Source organism: Astyanax mexicanus, chromosome 9 (assembly GCF_023375975.1).
Source record: "Astyanax mexicanus isolate ESR-SI-001 chromosome 9, AstMex3_surface, whole genome shotgun sequence".
NCBI lineage: Eukaryota > Metazoa > Chordata > Actinopteri > Characiformes > Acestrorhamphidae > Astyanax > Astyanax mexicanus.
In genome coordinates, this window is record NC_064416.1 from 3844428 (window position 1) to 3868303 (window position 23876).

The 23876-nt window shown below is 38.4% G+C and overlaps 1 long non-coding RNA gene across 1 annotated transcript; it reads left to right on the forward strand.

The window, feature by feature from the left end:
• Positions 1-257: 257 nt before the first annotated feature.
• LOC125804631 (uncharacterized) lies at positions 258-23256 on the forward strand. Its single transcript, XR_007440790.1, has 3 exons — positions 258-336; positions 16026-16144; positions 22498-23256. It is a non-coding gene; the product is annotated as an uncharacterized LOC125804631 (long non-coding RNA).
• Positions 23257-23876: the final 620 nt, after the last annotated feature.

Sequence of the window (23876 nt, forward strand, 5' to 3'; positions counted from 1 at the left end):
TCAACGCCATATTTTAATGGATGATAGAAGGCCCTCATATACATGTAGGGTATAAGTATCGTCCTGATTGGTGATTGTTTAGCCTGTCAAAAGCTTGCTGGAATCTGATTGGCTAATAGCGATCGCAAAAATTTGCATATCAAATTTTCCTTCTGTGAAACATTAGAACATAGGCCATAGATGATACATGCCAAAGGAGAGCTTCGTAGCTTGTACGGTTCCTGAGAAACAGATTTTTAGCTTTGGCTCCGCCCCCTGGAGGCGTATGTCTACACAGATTGACAGGCTACCTCAGAATCATGTTGGCATCAAAGGTCTAAAGTGGCATTAGTATAGGTTTAAGCACTCAAAAGTTACAGCTGTTAGAGTAAATTTGGGTGTGCTACGGTAAGATTAATTTGCATATGGCGGCCATATTGTTTACAAATTTCACAATTTTTTCGATAATTATTGAGGTTGGGACTCTGCTGAGTTGTTTGACACCAAATATGACAGGATTGGTCAATGACCCTAGGACAAGTTCTCAAAAGTAGGTTTTGCATATTATGCTAAATAGCAAAAAATCTAAGTGGGCGGAGCTTAGTGGTTCTATTGACCTTTTTGATTTGCCATTAACCAAGGAATCATATAATTCAAGAATTTTTGCTCTAGCTATCAGGGCGTGGGAGTTACGAGGCCAAACGCGTTGACCTTCGCCATAGCGCCCCCTTGAGGCCGATCGGGCTCATGTTTTGAATCTGAGTAGCGGTGAGAAGTACTACCATATGACCAAGTCTCAGCCCTGTGGGCCTTACGGTTTCTTCTGCCCAATCACTTCTATGGCAGAAAAAGAATAAGAATAATAATAATAAATATAGCCGCAAGCGGCGATTTACGGGGTTCGAGCGTCACAGGCAAAGAGGCCCCTGGAGGCCAGTTAGGCTTAAAACCTGTTGCTGGTTGACCGTCATCACCAAACTGGATAACCAAGCTGGGTAACCAGCGTGACCATAAAGACCATAATGACAATGCTAGATGAGTGGTGTGAGTAAACTAGTTGAAAAGCATTGATAAATTGAGCTGTAGTGTTCATCAGGTTTTATGTGGTGTCTTGCTGCACTCTAGTGGGCATTTGGTGAAACAACTTCAGTTCTTAAATTCAAAAAACACAAGGCATAAAAAGGGCATATAAATAACCCATATATAGTGTATAAGTTTTGACCTGATAAACATTCTGCCTGTCAAAAGCTTGCTGGAATGTGATTGGCTAATAGTGACCACAAAAGTGTCCATATCAAATTTTCATTTGGTGTACCATTAGTGCATGGGCCATAGATGATAATTGGCAAGGATGACCTTGATAGCTTGTATGGTTGTAGAGAAACAGCTATCGAGCATTGGCTCTGCCACCTGGGGGTGTATGTCTACTTAAACTGACAGGGTATCTGAGAATCATGTAATGATCAAAGGACTGAAGTGGTATTAATGTCAGGTTAAGCATTCAAAAGTTATAAGTGTTAGAAGACATTTTACTGCACCATGGTAAAACTAATTTGCATATGGCGGCCATATTGTTTATAAATGTAAAGATTTTTTTTTTAATAATTATTGAGGAGTAAGCTCTGCTGAACTGTTTGACACCAAACATGTCATGATTGGTCAAGGAGGCAAAGACAAGATCTCAAAAGTAGGTTTTGCATATTATGCAAATTAAAAAAAAATTAAGTGGGTGGAGCATAAATAAGAATGACCCAGGTGGCTGAGCAGCATGACCAAGAAGGATAAATATGTTCAATTAAGCAAGACAAAAAAGATTAAATAAGTTCAGCAGAGCTTTAATTTAGAATAATTCAAATGTAGCTGTTTCACCAAATGACCACCAGAGCGCAGCAAGAGACCACATATAACCTGCTGGAAATCTATCACTCTATAAGTAAGACAGAACATTCCCTATCAGTGTGTTTCTATTTATTAAAAAGAGAAGAAAAGTCCGATTGGGCTCCAAATTGGTAATCATGATCAAGTGGTCTGCATATATATGTGTGTAAATTTGTGTGTTGATAGGGTCAAAGGTTCCTGACTTCTGTCCATTTAGGTTTGAAAAAAGCGATAATACAGGCTTATGGCCTACAAAATGACTGTTGCTCTTTGGCCATATTAGAGGCAAAAAATATCTGATTTGGCTCAAAATTTGCAATCAAGATCACAATATCAGTCTATATATGTATGTCAATTTCTGTGTCAATAGGGTCAAAGGTTCCTGACTTCTGTCCATTTAGGCTTGAAAAAAGCGATAATACAGGCTAGAGGCCTACAAAATCGCTGTAGTTTTCCAGCCGTTGTAGAGGCAAAACATGTCCGATTTGGCTGAAAATTTGCAATCAAGATCAGATTATCAGTCTATATATGTGTATAAATTTGTGTGTTGATAGGGTGAAAGGTTCCTGTCTTCTGTCCATTTAGGTTGGAAAATAGCGATAAATAGAATAAATTGAAAATAGTTATTTTTTCACTGTAGAGCCTACTGAAGACTTATTTGGCTCATACTTGGCACATGTGCTTCAAATGTCATTGTTAATTAGTAGCTTCAACAGTTTTGGCATGTTTTAAACTTTGACAGAGTTTTGGCCAAATAACTCTGAAAAGGCTTTCACGTACATGTTTGATCAAGGTTTATGGGCCTCAAATAGTTAAAATGTCAAGATTTTTTTGATAATTATTTACCTACAGGGTCTCAAGATTGCATCAAGACCAAATTTGTTTTGATTGATTAAGGACTTATAGACAAGTTCGAAAAGAGCAATTTTTACTCTTTTGGCCACTGATGAAAATCTTTGCATTTTTGGTAAACACATGTAATTACAAAGTTGTAAAGGCTACAGCGTAGTATACAACTAAAAAAGAATAACAAGCCTAGGCCACTTGTACCTTTAGATATAACTGATTTTCTGCTATAGCGCCCCCTTGAGGCCAATCAACGCCATATTTTAATGGATGATAGAAGGCCCTGAGATACATGTAGGGTATAAGTATCGTCCTGATTGGTCATTGTTTAGCATGTCAAAAGCTTGCTGGAACCTGATTGGCTAATAACGATCGCTAAAAATTTGCATATCAAATTTTCCTTCTGTAAAACATTAGGACATAGGCCATAGATGATACATGCCAAAGGAGAGCTTCACAGCTTGTACGGTTCCTGAGAAACAGATTTTTAGCTTTGGCTCCGCCCCCTGGGGGCGTATGTCTACACAGATTGACGGGCTACCTCAGAATCATGTTGGCATCAAAGTTGTAAAGTGGCATTAGTGTAGGTTTAAGCATTCAAAAGTTACAGCTGTTAGAGTAAATTTGGGTGTGCCACGGTAAGATTAATTTGCATATGGCGGCCATATTGTTTACAAATTTCACAATTTTTTCGATAATTATTGAGGTTGGGACTCTGCTGAGTTGTTTTACACCAAATATGACAGGATTGGTCAATGACCCTAGGACAAGTTCTCAAAAGTAGGTTTTGCATATTATGCTAAATAGCAAAAAATCTAAGTGGGCGGAGCTTAGTGGTTCTATTGACCTTTTTGATTTGGCATTGACCAAGGAATCATATAATGCAAGAATTTTTGCTCTAGCTATCAGGGCGTAGGAGTTACGCGGCCAAACGCGTTGACCTTCGCCATAGCGCCCCCTTGAGGCCGATCGGGCTCATCTTTTGAATCTGAGTAGCGGTGAGAAGTACTACCATATGACCAAGTCTCAGCCCTGTAGGCCTTACGGTTTCTTCTGCCCAATCACTTCTATGGCAGAAAAAGAATAAGAATAATAATAATAATAATAATCAGAACAATTACAATAGGGTTTCTAGCACTACGTGCTCGAACCCCTAAATATAGCCGCAAGCGGCGATTTACGGGGTTCGAGCGTTACAGGCAAAGAGACCCCTGGAGGCCAGTTAGGCTTAAAACATGTTGCCGGTTGACCGGCATCGCCAAACTGGATGAGGATGACCAGCATGACCGTGAAGACCAAGCTAGATTACCAGCATGACTAATCTGGATGACAAACTTGTTGACCATATTGACCAAGCTGGAAGACCATAATGACCAAACTGGATGACCAGCATGGCAAAGGTGGTTGGCCAGTATGACCAAGCTGGAAGACCACCATTACTATGAGGACAAAGCTGAATGACCAGCAGGACCATAATAACCAATGTGAATGGCCAGCATGACCAAGCTGGATGGCCAGCATAACCAAGCTGGGTGACCAGCGTGACCATAAAGACCATAATGGCAATGCTAGATGAGTGGTGTGAGTAAACTAGTTGAAAAGCATTGATAAATTGAGCTGTAGTGTTCATCAGGTTTTATGTGGTGTCTTACTGCACTCTAGTGCGCATTTGGTGAAACAAATTCAGTTCTTAAATTGACAAAACACAAGGCATAAAAAGGGCATATAAATAACCCGTATATAGTATATAAGTTTTGACCTGATTAACATTCTGCCTGTTAAAAGCTTGCTGGAATGTGATTGGCTAATAGTGACCACAAAAGTGTCCATATCAAATTTTCATTTGGTGTACCATTAGTGCATGGGCCATAGATCATAATTGGCTAGGATGACCTTGATAGCTTGTATGGTTCTAGAGAAACAGCTATCGAGCATTGGCCCCGCCCCCTGGGGGGGTGTATGTCTACTTAAACTGACAGGGTATCTGAGAATCATGTAATGATCAAAGGACTGAAGTGGTATTAGTGTTAGGTTAAGCATTCAAAAGTTATAAGTGTTAAAGACATTTTACTGCACCATGGTAGAACTCATTTGCATATGGCGGCCATATTGTTTATAAATGTAAAGATTTTTTAAATAATTATTGAGGAGTAAGCTCTGCTGAACTGTTTGACACCAAACATGTCATGATTGGTCAAGGATCCAAGGACAAGATCTCAAAAGTAGGTTTTGCATATTATGCAAATAAAAAAAAAATTAAGTGGGTGGAACATAAACAAGAATGACCCAGGTGGCTGACCAGCATGAACAAGAAGGATAAATATGTTCAATTAAGCAAGACCAGCAAGATTGAATAAGTTCAGCAGAGCTTTAATTTAGAATAATTCACCTGTAGCTGTTTCACCAAATGACCACCAGAGCGCAGCAAGAGACCACATATAACCTGCTGGAAATCTATCACTCTATCAGAAAGACAGAACATTCCCTATCAGTGTGTTTCTATTTATTAAAAAGAGAAGAAAAGTCCGATTGGGCTCCAAATTGGTACTCATGATCAAGTGGTCTGTATATACATGTATGTAAATTTGTGTGTTGATAGGGTCAAAGGTTCCTGACTTCTGACCATTTAGGTTTGAAAAAAGTGATAATACAGGCTTATGGCCTACAAAATGGCTGTTGCTCTTTGGCCATATTAGAGGCAAAAAAAATCTGATTTGGCTCAAAATTTGCAATCAAGATCGCAATATCAGTCTATATATGTATGTCAATTTCTGTGTCAATAGGGTCAAAGGTTCCTGACTTCTGTCCATTTAGATTTGAAAAAAGCGATAATACAGGCTTGAGGCCTACAAAATCGCTGTAGTTTTCCAGCCGTTGTAGAGGCAAAACATGTCCGATTTGGCTGAAAATTTGCAATCAAGATCAGATTATCAGTCTATATATGTGTATAAATTTGTGTGTTGATAGGGTGAAAGGTTCCTGTCTTCTGTCCATTTAGGTTGGAAAATAGCGATAAATAGAATAAATTGAAAATAGTTATTTTTTCACTGTAGAGCCTACTGAAGACTTATTTGGCTCATACTTGACACATGTACTTCAAATGTCATTGTTAATTAGTAGCTTCAACAGTTTTGGCATGTTTTAAACTTTGACAGAGTTTTGGCCAAATAACTCTGAAAAGGCTTTCACGTACATGTTTGATCAAGGTTTATGGGCCTCAAATAGTTAAAATGTAAAGATTTTTTTGATAATTATTTACCTACAGGGTCTCATGATTGCATCAAGACCAAATTTGTTTTGATTGATTAAGGACTTAAAGACAAGTTCGAAAAGAGCAATTTTTACTCTTTTGGCCACTGATGAAAATCTTTGCATTTTTGGTAAACATATGTAATTACAAAGTTGTAAAGGCTACAGCAAAGTATACAACTAAAAACGAATAACAAGCCTAGGCCACTTGTACCTTTAGATATAACTGATTTTCTGCTATAGCGCCCCCTTGAGGCCAATCAACGCCATATTTTAATGGATGATAGAAGGCCCTGAGATACATGTAGGGTATAAGTATCGTCCTGATTGGTGATTGTTTAGCCTGTCAAAAGCTTGCTGGAATCTGATTGGCTAATAACGATTGCAAAAATTTGCATATCACATTTTCCTTCTGTAAAACATTAGGACATAGGCCATAGATGATACATGCCAAAGGAGAGCTTCATAGCTTTTACGGTTCCTGAGAAACAGATTTTTAGCTTTGGCTCCGCCCCCTGGGGGCGTCTGTCTACACAGATTGACGGGCTACCTCAGAATCATGTTGGCATCAAAGTAGTAAAGTGGCATTAGTGTAGGTTTAAGCATTCAAAAGTTACAGCTGTTAGAGTAAATTTGGGTGTGCCACGGTAAGATTAATTTGCATATGGCGGCCATATTGTTTAAAAAATTCTCAATTTTTTCGATAATTATTAAGGTTGGGACTCTGCTGAGTTGTTTGACACCAAATATGACAGCATTGGTCAATGACCCTAGGACAAGTTCTCAAAAGTAGGTTTTGCATATTATGCTAAATAGCAAAAAATCTAAGTGGGCGGAGCTTAGTGGTTCTATTGACCTTTTTGATTGGCCATTAACCAAGGAATCATATAATGCAAGAATTTTTGCTCTAGCTATCAGGGCGTAGGAGTTACGAGGCCAAACGCGTTGACCTTCGCCATAGCGCCCCCTTGAGGCCGATCGGGCTCATCTTTTGAATCTGAGTAGCGGTGAGAAGTACTACCATATGACCAAGTCTCAGCCCTGTAGGCCTTACGGTTTCTTCTGCCCAATCACTTCTATGGCAGAAAAAGAATAAGAACTATAATAATAATAATAAATATAGCCGCAAGCGGCGATTTACGGGGTTCGAGCGTTACAGGCAAAGAGACCCCTGGAGGCCAGTTAGGCTTAAAACATGTTGCCGGTTGACTGGCATCGCCAAACTGGATGAGGATGACCAGCGTGACCGTGAAGACCAAGCTAGATTACCAGCATGACTAATCTGGATGACAAACTTGTTGACCATATTTACCAAGCTGGAAGACCATAATGACCAAACTGGATGACCAGCATGGCAAAGGTGGTTGGCCAGTATGACCAAGCTGGAAGACCACCATTACTATGAGGACAAAGCTGAATGACCAGCAGGACCATAATGACCAATGTGAATGGCCAGCATGACCAAGCTGGATGGCCAGCATAACCAAGCTGGGTGACCAGCGTGACCATAAAGACCATAATGGCAATGCTAGATGAGTGGTGTGAGTAAACTAGTTGAAAAGCATTGATAAATTGAGCTGTAGTGTTCATCAGGTTTTATGTGGTGTCTTACTGCACTCTATTGCGCATTTGGTGAAACAAATTCAGTTCTTAAATTGAAAAAACACAAGGCATAAAAAGGGCATATAAATAACCCGTATATAGTATATAAGTTTTGACCTGATTAACATTCCGCCTGTTAAAAGCTAGCTGGAATGTGATTGGCTAATAGTGACCACAAAATTGTCCATATCAAATTTTCATTTGGTGTACCATTAGTGCATGGGCCATAGATGATAATTGGCTAGGATGACCTTGATAGCTTGTATGCTTCTAGAGAAACAGCTATCGAGCATTGGCCCCGCCCCCTGGGGGTGTATGTCTACATAAACTGACAGGGTATCTGAGAATCATGTAATGATCAAAGGACTGAAGTGGTATTAGTGTCAGGTTAAGCATTCAAAAGTTAGAAGTGTTAAAGACATTTTACTGCACCATGGTAGAACTCATTTGCATATGGCGGCCATATTGTTTATAAATGTAAAGATTTTTTTAATAATTATTGAGGAGTAAGCTCTGCTGAACTGTTTGACACCAAACGTCATGATTGGTCAAGGATCCAAGGACAAGATCTCAAAAGTAGGTTTTGCATATTATGCAAATTAAAAAAAAAATTAAGTGGGTGGAGCATAAACAAGAATGACCCATGTGGCTGACCAGCATGACCAAGAAGGATAAAGATCTTCAATTAAGCAAGACAAGCAAGATTGAATAAGTTCAGCAGAGCTTTAATTTAGAATAATTCACCTGTAGCTGTTTCACCAAATGACCACCAGAGCGCAGCAAGAGACCACATATAACCTGCTGGAAATCTATCACTCTATAAGTAAGACAGAACATTCTCTATCAGTGTGTTTCTATTTATTAAAAAGAGAAGAAAAGTCCGATTGGGCTCCAAATTGGTACTCATGATCAAGTGGTCTGCATATATATGTGTGTAAATTTGTGTGTTGATAGGGTCAAAGGTTCCTGACTTCTGACCATTTAGGTTTGAAAAAAGTGATAATACAGGCTTATGGCCTACAAAATGGCTGTTGCTCTTTGGCCATATTAGAGGCAAAAAATATCTGATTTGGCTCAAAATTTGCAATCAAGATCACAATTTCAGTCTATATATGTATGTCAATTTCTGTGTCAATAGGGTCAAAGGTTCCTGACTTCTGTCCATTTAGATTTGAAAAAAGCGATAATACAGGCTTGAGGCCTACAAAATCGCTGTAGTTTTCCAGCCGTTGTAGAGGCAAAACATGTCCGATTTGGCTGAAAATCAAGATCAGAGTATCAGTCTATATATGTGTATAAATTTGTGTGTTGATTGGGTGAAAGGTTCCTGTCTTCTGTCCATTTAGGTTGGAAAATAGCGATAAATAGAATAAATTGAAAATAGTTATTTTTTCACTGTAGAGCCTACTGAAGACTTATTTGGCTCATACTTGGCACATGTACTTCAAATGTCATTGTTAATTAGTAGCTTCGACAGTTTTGGCATGTTTTAAACTTTGACAGAGTTTTGGCCAAATAACTCTGAAAAGGCTTTCACGTACATGTTTGATCAAGGTTTATGGGCCTCAAATAGTTAAAATGTCAAGATTTTTTCGATAATTATTTACCTACAGGGTCTCAAGATTGCATCAAGACCAAATTTGTTTTGATTGATTAAGGACTTAAAGACAAGTTCGAAAAGAGCAATTTTTACTCTTTTGGCCACTGATGAAAATCTTTGCATTTTTGGTAAACATATGTAATTACAAAGTTGTAAAGGCTACAGCAAAGTATACAACTAAAAAAGAATAACAAGCCTAGGCCACTTGTACCTTTAGATATAACTGATTTTCTGCTATAGCGCCCCCTTGAGGCCAATCAACGCCATATTTTAATGGATGATAGAAGGCCCTGAGATACATGTAGGGTATAAGTATCGTCCTGATTGGTCATTGATTAGCATGTCAAAAGCTTGCTGGAATCTGATTGGCTAATAACGATCGCAAAAATTTGCATATCAAATTTTCCTTTTGTAAAACATTAGGACATAGGCCATAGATGATACATGTCAAAGGAGAGCTTCATAGCTTGTACGGTTCCTGAGAAACAGATTTTTAGCTTTGGCTCCGCCCCCTGGGGGCGTATGTCTACACAGATTGACGGGCTACCTCAGAATCATGTTGGCATCAAAGTTGTAAAGTGGCATTAGTGTAGGTTTAAGCATTCAAAAGTTACAGCTGTTAGAGTAAATTTGGGTGTGCCACGGTAAGATTAATTTGCATATGGCGGCCATATTGTTTAAAAATTTCTCAATTTTTTTGATAATTATTGAGGTTGGGACTCTGCTGAGTTGTTTGACACCAAATATGACAGGATTGGTCAATGACCCTAGGACAAGTTCTCAAAAGTAGGTTTTGCATATTATGCTAAATAGCAAAAAATCTAAGTGGGCGGAGCTTAGTGGTTCTATTGACCTTTTTGATTTGCCATTAACCAAGGAATCATATAATGCAAGAATTTTTGCTCTAGCTATCAGGGCGTAGGAGTTACGAGGCCAAACGCGTTGACCTTCGCCATAGCGCCCCCTTGAGGCCGATCGGGCTCATCTTTTGAATCTGAGTAGCGGTGAGAAGTACTACCATATGACCAAGTCTCAGCCCTGTAGGCCTTACGGTTTCTTCTGCCCAATCACTTCTATGGCAGAAAAAGAATAAGAACTATAATAATAATAATAATAATAATAATAATAATAATAATAATAATAATAATAATCAGAACAATTACAATAGGGTTTCTAGCACTACGTGCTCGAACCCCTAATAATAATAATCAGAACAATTACAATAGGGTTTCTAGCACTACGTGCTCGAACCCCTAATAATAATAATAATAATCAGAACAATTACAATAGGGTTTCTAGCACTACGTGCTCGAACCCCTAATAATAATAATCAGAACAATTACAATAGGGTTTCTAGCACTACGTGCTCGAACCCCTAAATATAGCCGCAAGCGGCGATTTACGGGGTTCGAGCGTCACAGGCAAAGAGGCCCCTGGAGGCCAGTTAGGCTTAAAACCTGTTGCTGGTTGACCGTCATCACCAAACTGGATAATCAAGCTGGGTAACCAGCGTGACCATAAAGACCAAAATGACAATGCTAGATGAGTGGTGTGAGTAAACTAGTTGAAAAGCATTGATAAATTGAGCTGTAGTGTTCATCAGGTTTTATGTGGTGTCTTGCTGCACTCTAGTGGGCATTTGGTGAAACAACTTCAGTTCTTAAATTCAAAAAACACAAGGCATAAAAAGGGCATATAAATAACCCATATATAGTGTATAAGTTTTGACCTGATAAACATTCTGCCTGTCAAAAGCTTGCTGGAATGTGATTGGCTAATAGTGACCACAAAAGTGTCCATATCAAATTTTCATTTGGTGTACCATTAGTGCATGGGCCATAGATGATAATTGGCAAGGATGACCTTGATAGCTTGTATGGTTGTAGAGAAACAGCTATTGAGCATTGGCTCTGCCCCCTGGGGGTGTATGTCTACTTGAACTGACAGGGTATCTGAGAATCATGTAATGATCAAAGGACTGAAGTGGTATTAATGTCAGGTTAAGCATTCAAAAGTTATAAGTGTTAGAAGACATTTTACTGCACCATGGTAAAACTAATTTGCATATGGCGGCCATATTGTTTATAAATGTAAAGATTTTTTTTTAATAATTATTGAGGAGTAAGCTCTGCTGAACTGTTTGACACCAAACATGTCATGATTGGTCAAGGAGGCAAAGACAAGATCTCAAAAGTAGGTTTTGCATATTATGCAAATTAAAAAAAAATTAAGTGGGTGGAGCATAAATAAGAATGACCCAGGTGGCTGACTAGCATGACCAAGAAGGATAAATATGTTCAATTAAGCAAGACAAAAAAGATTAAATAAGTTCAGCAGAGCTTTAATTTAGAATAATTCAAATGTAGCTGTTTCACCAAATGACCACCAGAGCGCAGCAAGAGACCACATATAACCTGCTGGAAATCTATCACTCTATAAGTAAGACAGAACATTCCCTATCAGTGTGTTTCTATTTATTAAAAAGAGAAGAAAAGTCCGATTGGGCTCCAAATTGGTATTCATGATCAAGTGGTCTGTATATACATGTATGTAAATTTGTGTGTTGATAGGGTCAAAGGTTCCTGACTTCTGACCATTTAGGTTTGAAAAAAGCGATAATACAGGCTTATGGCCTACAAAATGGCTGTTGCTCTTTGGCCATATTAGAGGCAAAAAATATCTGATTTGGCTCAAAATTTGCAATCAGGATCACAATATCAGTCTATATATGTATGTCAATTTCTGTGTCGATAGGGTCAAAGGTTCCTGACTTCTGTCCATTTAGGTTTGAAAAAAGCGATAATACAGGCTTGAGGCCTACAAAATCGCTGTAGTTTTCCAGCCGTTGTAGAGGCAAAACATGTCCGATTTGGCTGAAAATTTGCAATCAAGATCAGATTATCAGTCTATATATGTGTATAAATTTGTGTGTTGATAGGGTGAAAGGTTCCTGTCTTCTGTCCATTTAGGTTGGAAAATAGCGATAAATAGAATAAATTGAAAATAGTTATTTTTTCACTGTAGAGCCTACTGAAGACTTATTTGGCTCATACTTGGCAAATGTGCTTCAAATGTCATTGTTAATTAGTAGCTTCAACAGTTTTGGCATGTTTAAAACTTTGACAGAGTTTTGGCCAAATAACTCTGAAAAGGCTTTCACGTACATGTTTGATCAAGGTTTATGGGCCTCAAATAGTTAAATTGTCAAGATTTTTTTGATAATTATTTACCTACATGGTCTCAAGATTGCATCAAGACCAAAGTTATTTTGATTGATTAAGGACTTAAAGACAAGTTCGAAAAGAGCAATTTTTACTCTTTTGGCCACTGATGAAAATCTTTGCATTTTTGGTAAATACATGTAATTACAAAGTTGTAAAGGCTACAGCAAAGTATACAACTAAAAAAGAATAACAAGCCTAGGCCACTTGTACCTTTAGATATAACTGATTTTCTGCTATAGCGCCCCCTTGAGGCCAATCAACGCCATATTTTAATGGATGATAGAAGGCCCTGAGATACATGTAGGGTATAAGTATCGTCCTGATTGGTCATTGTTTAGCATGTCAAAAGCTTGCTGGAAACTAATTGGCTAATAACGATCGCAAAAATTTGCATATCAAATTTTCCTTCTGTAAAACATTAGGACATAGGCCATAGATGACACATGCCAAAGGAGAGCTTCATAGCTTGTACAGTTCCTGAGAAACAGATTTTTAGCTTTGGCTCCGCCCCCTGGGGGCGTATGTCTACACAGATTGACGGGCTACCTCAGAATCATGTTGGCATCAACGGTCTAAAGTGGCATTAGTGTAGGTTTAAGCATTCAAAAGTTACAGCTGTTAGAGTAAATTTGGGTGTGCCACGGTAAGATTAATTTGCATATGGCGGCCATATTGTTTACAAATTTCACAATTTTTTTGATAATTATTGAGGTTGGGACTCTGCTGAGTTGTTTGACACCAAAAATGACAGGATTGGTCAATGACCCTAGGACAAGTTCTCAAAAGTAGGTTTTGCATATTATGCTAAATAGCAAAAAATCTAAGTGGGCGGAGCTTAGTGGTTCTATTGACCTTTTTGATTTGCCATTAACCAAGGAATCATATAATGCAAGAATTTTTGCTCTAGCTATCAGGGCGTAGGAGTTACGGGGCCAAACGCGTTGACCTTCACCATAGCGCCCCCTTGAGGCCGATCGGGCTCATCTTTTGAATCTGAGTAGCGGTGAGAAGTACTACCATATGACCAAGTCTCAGCCCTGTAGGCCTTACGGTTTCTTCTGCCCAATCACTTCTATGGCAGAAAAAGAATAAGAACTATAATAATAATAATAATAATAATAATAATAATAATAATAATAATAATAATAATAATAATAATCAGAACAATTACAATAGGGTTTCTAGCACTACGTGCTCGAACCCCTAATAAATATAGCCGCAAGCGGCGATTTACGGGGTTCGAGCGTCACAGGCAAAGAGGCCCCTGGAGGCCAGTTAGGCTTAAAACCTGTTGCTGGTTGACCGTCATCACCAAACTGGATAACCAAGCTGGGTAACCAGCGTGACCATAAAGACCATAATGACAATGCTAGATGAGTGGTGTGAGTAAACTAGTTGAAAAGCATTGATAAATTGAGCTGTAGTGTTCATCAAGTTTTATGTGGTGTCTTGCTGCACTCTAGTGGGCATTTGGTGAAACAAATTCAGTTCTTAAATTCAAAAAACACAAGGCATAAAAAGGGCATATAAATAACCCATATATAGTGTATAAGTTTTGACCTGATAAACATTCTGCCTGTCAAAAGCTTGCTGGAATGTGATTGGCTAATAGTGACCACAAAAGTGTCCATATCAAATTTTCATTTGGTGTACCATTAGTGCATGGGCCATAGATGATAATTGGCTAGGATGACCTTGATAGCTTGTATGGTTCTAGAGAAACAGCTATCGAGCATTGGCCCCGCCCCCTGGGGGGGTGTATGTCTACTTAAACTGACAGGGTATCTGAGAATCATGTAATGATCAAAGGACTGAAGTGGTATTAGTGTCAGGTTAAGCATTCAAAAGTTATAAGTGTTAAAGACATTTTACTGCACCATGGTAGAACTCATTTGCATATGGCGGCCATATTGTTTATAAATGTAAAGATTTTTTTTATAATTATTGAGGAGTAAGCTCTGCTGAACTGTTTGACACCAAACATGTCATGATTGGTCAAGGATCCAAGGACAAGATCTCAAAAGTAAGTTTTGCATATTATGCAAATTAAAAAAAAAATTAAGTGGGTGCAGCATAAACAAGAATGACCCAGGCGGCTGACTAGCATGACCAAGAAGGATAAAGATCTTCAATTAAGCAAGACAAGCAAGATTGAATAAGTTCAGCAGAGCTTTAATTTAGAATAATTCAACTGTAACTGTTTCACCAAATGACCACCAGAGCGCAGCAAGAGACCACATATAACCTGGTGGAAATCTATCACTCTATCAGAAAGACAGAACATTCCCTATCAGTGTGTTTCTACTTATTAAAAAGAGAAAAAAAGTCCGATTGGGCTCCAAATTGGTACTCATGATCAAGTGGTCTGTATATACATGTATGTAAATTTGTGTGTTGATAGGGTCAAAGGTTCCTGACTTCTGACCATTTAGGTTTGAAAAAAGCGATAATACAGGCTTATGGCCTACAAAATGGCTGTTGCTCTTTGGCCATATTAGAGGCAAAAAATATCTGATTTGGCTCAAAATTTGCAATCAAGATCACAATATCAGTCTATATATGTATGTCAATTTCTATGTCAATAGGGTCAAAGGTTCCTGACTTCTGTCCATTTAGATTTGAAAAAAGCGATAATACAGGCTTGAGGCCTACAAAATCGCTGTAGTTTTCCAGCCGTTGTAGAGGCAAAACATGTCCGATTTGGCTGAAAATTTGCAATCAAGATCAGATTATCAGTCTATATATGTGTATAAATTTGTGTGTTGATAGGGTGAAAGGTTCCTGTCTTCTGTCCATTTAGGTTGGAAAATAGCGATAAATAGAATAAATTGAAAATAGTTATTTTTTCACTGTAGAGCCTACTGAAGAGTTATTTGGCTCATACTTGGCACATGTACTTCAAATGTCATTGTTAATTAGTAGCTTCAATAGTTTTGGCATATTTTAAACTTTGACAGAGTTTTGGCCAAATAACTCTGAAAAGGCTTTCACGTACATGTTTGATCAAGGTTTATGGGCCTCAAATAGTTAAAATGTCAAGATTTTTTTGATAATTATTTACCTACAGGGTCTCAAGATTGCATCAAGACCAAATTTGTTTTGATTGATTAAGGACTTAAAGACAAGTTCGAAAAGAGCAATTTTTACTCTTTTGGCCACTGATAAAAATCTTTGCATTTTTGGTAAACACATGTAATTACAAAGTTGTAAAGGCTACAGCAAAGTATACAACTAAAAAAGAATAACAAGCCTAGGCCACTTGTACCTTTAGATATAACTGATTTTCTGCTATAGCGCCCCCTTGAGGCCAATCAATGCCATATTTTAATGGATGATAGAAGGCCCTGAGATACATGTAGGGTATAAGTATCGTCCTGATTGGTCATTGTTTAGCCTGTCAAAAGCTTGCTGGAATTTGATTGGCTAATAACGATCGCAAAAATTTGCATATCAAATTTTCCTTATGTAAAACATTAGGACATAGGACATAGATGATACATGCCAAAGGAGAGCTTCATAGCATGTACGGTTCCTGAGAAACAGATTTTTAGCTTTGGCTCCGCCCCCTGGGGGCGTATGTCTACACAGATTGACGGGCTACCTCAGAATCATGTTGGCATCAAAGTTGTAAAGTGGCATTAGTGTAGGTTTAAGCATTCAAAAGTTACAGCTGTTAGAGTAAATTTGGGTGTGCCACGGTAAGATTAATTTGCATATGGCGGCCATATTGTTTAAAAATTTCTCAATTTTTTCGATAATTATTGAGGTTGGGACTCTGCTGAGTTGTTTGACACCAAATATGACAGGATTGGTCAATGACCCTAGGACAAGTTCTCAAAAGTAGGTTTTGCATATTATGCTAAATAGCAAAAAATCTAAGTGGGCGGAGCTTAGTGGTTCTATTGACCTTTTTGATTTGCCATTAACCAAGGAATCATATAATGCAAGAATTTTTGCTCTAGCTATCAGGGCGTAGGAGTTACGAGGCCAAACGCGTTGACCTTCGCCATAGCGCCCCCTTGAGGCCGATCGGGCTCATCTTTTGAATCTGAGTAGCGGTGAGAAGTACTACCATATGACCAAGTCTCAGCCCTGTAGGCCTTACGGTTTCTTCTGCCCAATCACTTCTATGGCAGAAAAAGAATAAGAATAATAAATATAGCCGCAAGCGGCGATTTACGGGGTTCGAGCGTTACAGGCAAAGAGACCCCTGGAGGCCAGTTAGGCTTAAAACATGTTGCCGGTTGACCGGCATCGCCAAACTGGATGAGGATGACTAGCATGACCGTGAAGACCAAGCTAGATTACCAGCATGACTAATCTGGATGACAAACTTGTTGACCATATTGACCAAGCTGGAAGACCATAGTGACCAAACTGGATGACCAGCATGGCAAAGGTGGTTGGCCAGTATGACCAAGCTGAATGACCAACATTGCTATGAATACAAAGCTGAATGACCAGCAGGACCATAATGACCAATGTGAATGAACAGAATGACCTAGCTGGATGAGCAGCATAACCAAGCTAGGTGGCCAGCCTGACCACAAAGACAGTAATGACAATGCCAGATGAGTGGTGTGAGTAAACTAGTTGAAAAGCATTGATAAATTGAGCTGTAGTGTTCATCAGGTTTAATGTGGTCTCTTGCTGCACTCTAGTGGACATTTGGTGAAACAAATTCAGTTCTTATATTGAAAAACACAAGCCACATTTATCCTGTTGAGAGCCAAGCAGTGAGGCATAAAAGGGCACATATCAATAACCAATCATATCAATAATATTGTATAAGTTTTGACCTGATTAACATTCATCCTGTCAAAAGCTTACTGGAATGCGATTGGCTTATAGTGACCACAAAAGTGTCCATATCAAATTTTCATTTGGTGTACCATTAGTGCATGGGCCATAGATGATAATTGGCTAGGATGACCTTGATAGCTTGTATGGTTCTAGAGAAACAGCTATCGAGCATTGGCTCCGCCCCCTGGGGGGGTGTATGTCTACTTAAACTGACAGGGTATCTGAGAATCATGTAATGATCAAAGGACTGAAGTGGTATTAGTGTCAGGTTAAGCATTCAAAAGTTATAAGTGTTAAAGACATTTTACTGCACCATGGTAGAACTCATTTGCATATGGCGGCCATATTGTTTATAAATGTAAAGATTTTTTTAATAATTATTGAGGAGTAAGCTCTGCTGAACTGTTTGACACCAAACATGTCATGATTGGTCAAGGATCCAAGGACAAGATCTCAAAAGTAGGTTTTGCATATTATGCAAATTTAAAAAAAAATTAAGTGGGTGGAGCATAAACAAGAATGACCCAGGCGGCTGACCAGCATGAACAAGAAGGATAAATATGTTCAATTAAGCAAGACAAGCAAGATTGAATAAGTTCAGCAGAGCTTTAATTTAGAATAAATCACCTGTAGCTGTTTCACCAAATGACCACCAGAGCGCAGCAAGAGACCACATATAACCTGCTGGAAATCTATCACTCTATCAGAAAGACAGAACATTCCCTATCAGTGTGTTTCTATTTATTAAAAAGAGAAGAAAAGTCCGATTGGGCTCCAAATTGGTACTCATGATCAAGTGGTCTGTATATACATGTATGTAAATTTGTGTGTTGATAGGGTCAAAGGTTCCTGACTTCTGACCATTTAGGTTTGAAAATAGTGATAATACAGGCTTATGGCCTACAAAATGGCTGTTGCTCTTTGGCCATATTAGAGGCAAAAAATATCTGATTTGGCTCAAAATTTGCAATCAGGATCACAATATCAGTCTATATATGTATGTCAATTTCTGTGTCAATAGGGTCAAAGGTTCCTGACTTCTGTCCATTTAGATTGGAAAAAAGCGATAATACAGGCTTGAGGCCTACAAAATCGCTGTAGTTTTCCAGCCGTTGTAGAGGCAAAACATGTCCGATTTGGCTGAAAATTTGCAATCAAGATCAGATTATCAGTCTATATATGTGTATAAATTTGTGTGTTGATAGGGTGAAAGTTTCCTGTCTTCTGTCCATTTAGGTTGGAAAATAGCGATAAATAGAATAAATTGAAAATAGTTATTTTTTCACTGTAGAGCCTACTGAAGACTTATTTGGCTCATACTTGGCACATGTACTTCAAATGTCATTGTTAATTAGTAGCTTCAACAGTTTTGGCATGTTTTAAACTTTGACAGAGTTTTGGACAAATAACTGTGAAAAGGCTTTCACGTACATGTTTGATCAAGGTTTATGGGCCTCAAATAGTTAAAATGTCAAGATTTTTTTGATAATTATTTACCTACAGGGTCTCAAGATTGCACCAAGACCAAATTTGTTTTGATTGATTAAGGACTTAATGACAAGTTCGAAAAGAGCAATTTTTACTCTTTTGGCCACTGATGAAAATCTTTGCATTTTTGGTAAACACATGTAATTACAAAGTTGTAAAGGCTACAGCAAAGTATACAACTAAAAAAGAATAACAAGCCTAGGCCACTTGTACCTTTAGATATAACTGATTTTCTGCTATAGCGCCCCCTTGAGGCCAATCAACGCCATACTTTAATGGATGATAGAAGGCCCTGAGATACATGTAGGGTATAAGTATCGTCCTGATTGGTCATTGTTTAGCATGTCAAAAGCTTGCTGGAAACTGATTGGCTAATAACGATCGCAAAAATTTGCATATCAAATTTTCCTTCTGTAAAACATTAGGACATAGGCCATAGATGATACATGTCAAAGGAGAGCTTCATAGCTTGTACGGTTCCTGAGAAACAGATTTTTAGCTTTGGCTCCGCCCCTTGGGGGCGTATGTCTACACAGATTGACGGGCTACCTCAGAATCATGTTGGCATCAAAGTTGTAAAGTGGCATTAGTGTAGGTTTAAGCATTCAAAAGTTACAGCTGTTAGAGTAAATTTGGGTGTGCCACGGTAAGATTAATTTGCATATGGCGGCCATATTGTTTACAAATTTCACAATTTTTTCGATAATTATTGAGGTTGGGACGCTGCTGAGTTGTTTGACACCAAAAATGACAGGATTGGTCAATGACCCTAGGACAAGTTCTCAAAAGTAGGTTTTGCTTATTATGCTAAATAGCAAAAAATCTAAGTGGGCGGAGCTTAGTGGTTCTATTGACCTTTTTGATTTTCCATTAACCAAGGAATCATATAATGCAAGAATTTTTAGTCTAGCTATCAGGGCGTAGGAGTTACGAGGCCAAACGCGTTGACCTTCGCCATAGCGCCCCCTTGAGGCCGATCGGGCTCATCTTTTGAATCTGAGTAGCGGTGAGAAGTACTACCATATGACCAAGTCTCAGCCCTGTAGGCCTTACGGTTTCTTCTGCCCAATCACTTCTATGGCAGAAAAAGAATAAGAACTATAATAATAATAATAATAATAATAATAATCAGAACAATTACAATAGGGTTTCTAGCACTACGTGCTCGAACCCCTAATAATAATAATAATAATAATAATAATAATAATAATAATAATAATAATAATCAGAACAATTACAATAGGGTTTCTAGCACTACGTGCTCGAACCCCTAAATATAGCCGCAAGCGGCGATTTACGGGGTTCGAGCGTCACAGGCAAAGAGGCCCCTGGAGGCCAGTTAGGCTTAAAACCTGTTGCTGGTTGACCGTCATCACCAAACTGGATAACCAAGCTGGGCAACCAGTGTGACCATAAAGACCATAATGACAATGCTAGATGAGTGGTGTGAGTAAACTAGTTGAAAAGCATTGATAAATTGAGCTGTAGTGTTCATCAGGTTTTATGTGGTGTCTTGCTGCACTCTAGTGGGCATTTGGTGAAACAACTTCAGTTCTTAAATTAAAAAAACACAAGGCATAAAAAGGGCATATAAATAACCCATATATAGTGTATAAGTTTTGACCTGATAAACATTCTGCCTGTCAACAGCTTGCTGGAATGTGATTGGCTAATAGTGACCACAAAAGTGTCCATATCAAATTTTCATTTGGTGTACCATTAGTGCATGGGCCATAGATGATAATTGGCAAGGATGACCTTGATAGCTTGTATGGTTGTAGAGAAACAGCTATTGAGCATTGGCCCCGCCCCCTGGGGGGGGTGTATGTCTACTTAAACTGACAGGGTGTCTGAGAATCATGTAATGATCAAAGGACTGAAGTGGTATTAGTGTCAGGTTAAGCATTCAAAAGTTATGTGTTAAAGACATTTTACTGCACCATGGTAGAACTCATTTGCATATGGCGGCCATGTTGTTTATAAATGTAAAGATTTTTTTAATAATTATTGAGGAGTAAGCTCTGCTGAACTGTTTGACACCAAACATGTCATGATTGGTCAAGGATCCAAGGACAAGATCTCAAAAGTAGGTTTTGCATATTATGCAAATTAAAAAAAAATTAAGTGGGTGGAGCATAAACAAGAATGACCCAGGCGGCTGACCAGAATGAACAAGAAGGATAAATATGTTTAATTAAGCAAGACAAGCAAGATTGAATAAGTTCAGCAGAGCTTTAATTTAGAATAATTCACCTGTAGCTGTTTCACCAAATGACCACCAGAGCGCAGCAAGAGACCACATATAACCTGCTGGAAATCTATCACTCTATCAGAAAGACAGAACATTCCCTATCAGTGTGTTTCTATTTATTAAAAAGAGAAGAAAAGTCCGATTGGGCTCCAAATTGGTACTCATGATCAAGTGGTCTGTATATACATGTATGTAAATTTGTGTGTTGATAGGGTCAAAGGTTCCTGACTTCTGACCATTTAGGTTTGAAAAAAGTGATAATACAGGCTTATGGCCTACAAAATGGCTGTTGCTCTTTGGCCATATTAGAGGCAAAAAATATCTGATTTGGCTCAAAATTTGCAATCAGGATCACAATATCAGTCTATATATGTATGTCAATTTCTGTGTCAATAGGGTCAAAGGTTCCTGACTTCTGTCCATTTAGATTGGAAAAAAGCGATAATACAGGCTTGAGGCCTACAAAATCGCTGTAGTTTTCCAGCCGTTGTAGAGGCAAAACATGTCCGATTTGGCTGAAAATTTGCAATCAAGATCAGATTATCAGTCTATATATGTGTATAAATTTGTGTGTCGATAGGGTGAAAGTTTCCTGTCTTCTGTCCATTTAGGTTGGAAAACAGCGATAAATAGAATAAATTGAAAATAGTTATTTTTTCACTGTAGAGCCTACTGAAGACTTATTTGGCTCATACTTGGCACATGTACTTCAAATGTCATTGTTAATTAGTAGCTTCAACAGTTTTGGCATGTTTTAAACTTTGACAGAGTTTTGGCCAAATAACTCTGAAAAGGCTTTCACGTACATGTTTGATCAAGGTTTATGGGCCTCAAATAGTTAAAATGTCAAGATTTTTTTGATAATTATTTACCTACAGGGTCTCAAGATTGCATCAAGACCAAATTTGTTTTGATTGATTAAGGACTTAAAGACAAGTTCGAAAAGAGCAATTTTTACTCTTTTGGCCACTGATGAAAATCTTTGCATTTTTGGTAAACATATGTAATTACAAAGTTGTAAAGGCTACAGCAACGTATACAACTAAAAAAGAATAACAAGCCTAGGCCACTTGTACCTTTAGATATAACTGATTATCTGCTATAGCGCCCCCTTGAGGCCAATCAACGCCATATTTTAATGGATGATAGAAGGCCCTGAGATACATGTAGGGTATAAGTATCGTCCTGATTGGTCATTGTTTAGCATGTCAAAAGCTTGCTGGAATCTGATTGGCTAATAACGATCGCAAAAATTTGCATATCAAATTTTCCTTCTGTAAAACATTAGGACATAGGCCATAGATGATACAAGCCAAAGGAGAGCTTCATAGCTTGTACGGTTCCTGAGAAACAGATTTTTAACTTTGGCTCCGCCCCCTGGAGGCGTATGTCTACACAGATTGACGGGCTACCTCAGAATCATGTTGGCATCAAAGGTCTAAAGTGGCATTAGTGTAGGTTTAAGCATTCAAAAGTTACAGCTGTTAGAGTAAATTTGGGTGTGCCACGGTAAGATTAATTTGCATATGGCGGCCATATTGTTTACAAATTTCACAATTTTTTTGATAATTATTGAGGTTGGGTCTCTGCTGAGTTGTTTGACACCAAATATGACAGGATTGGTCAATGACCCTAGGACAAGTTCTCAAAAGTAGGTTTTGCATATTATGCTAAATAGCAAAAAATCTAAGTGGGCGGAGCTTAGTGGTTCTATTGACCTTTTTGATTTGCCATTAACCAAGGAATCATATAATGCAAGAATTTTTGCTCTAGCTATCAGGGCGTGGCAGTTACGAGGCCTAACGCGTTGACCTTCGCCATAGCGCCCCCTTGAGGCCGATTTGGCTCATCTTTTGAATCTGAGTAGCGGTGAGAAGTACTACCATATGACCAAGTCTCAGCCCTGTAGGCCTTACGGTTTCTTCTGCCCGATCACTTCTATGGCAGAAAAAGAATAAGAATAATAAATATAGCCGCAAGCGGCGATTTACGGGGTTCGAGCGTCACAGGCAAAGAGGCCCCTGGAGGCCAGTTAGGCTTAAAACCTGTTGCTGGTTGACCGTCATCACCAAACTGGATAACCAAGCTGGGTAACCAGCGTGACCATAAAGACCAAAATGACAATGCTAGATGAGTGGTGTGAGTAAACTAGTTGAAAAGCATTGATAAATTGAGCTGTAGTGTTCATCAGGTTTTATGTGGTGTCTTGCTGCACTCTAGTGGGCATTTGGTGAAACAACTTCAGTTCTTAAATTCAAAAAACACAAGGCATAAAAAGGGCATATAAATAACCCATATATAGTGTATAAGTTTTGACCTGATAAACATTCTGCCTGTCAAAAGCTTGCTGGAATGTGATTGGCTAATAGTGACCACAAAAGTGTCCATATCATATTGTCCATATTTTCATTTGGTGTACCATTAGTGCATGGGCCATAGATGATAATTGGCAAGGATGACCTTGATAGCTTGTATGGTTGTAGAGAAACAGCTATCGAGCATTGGCCCCGCCCCCTGGGGGGGTGTATGTCTACTTAAACTCACAGGGTATCTGAGAATCATGTAATGATCAAAGGACTGAAGTGGAATTAGTGTCAGGTTAAGCATTCAAAAGTTATAAGTGTTAAAGACATTTTACTGCACCATGGTAAAACTAATTTGCATATGGCGGCCATATTGTTTATAAATGTAAAGATTTTTTTTATAATTATTGAGGAGTAAGCTCTGCTGAACTGTTTGACACCAAACATGTCATGATTGGTCAAGGAGGCAAAGACAAGATCTCAAAAGTAGGTTTTGCATATTATGCAAATTAAAAAAAAATTAAGTGGGTGGAGCATAAATAAGAATGACCCAGGTGGCTGACTAGCATGACCAAGAAGGATAAATATGTTCAATTAAGCAAGACAAAAATGATTAAATAAGTTCAGCAGAGCTTTAATTTAGAATAATTCAA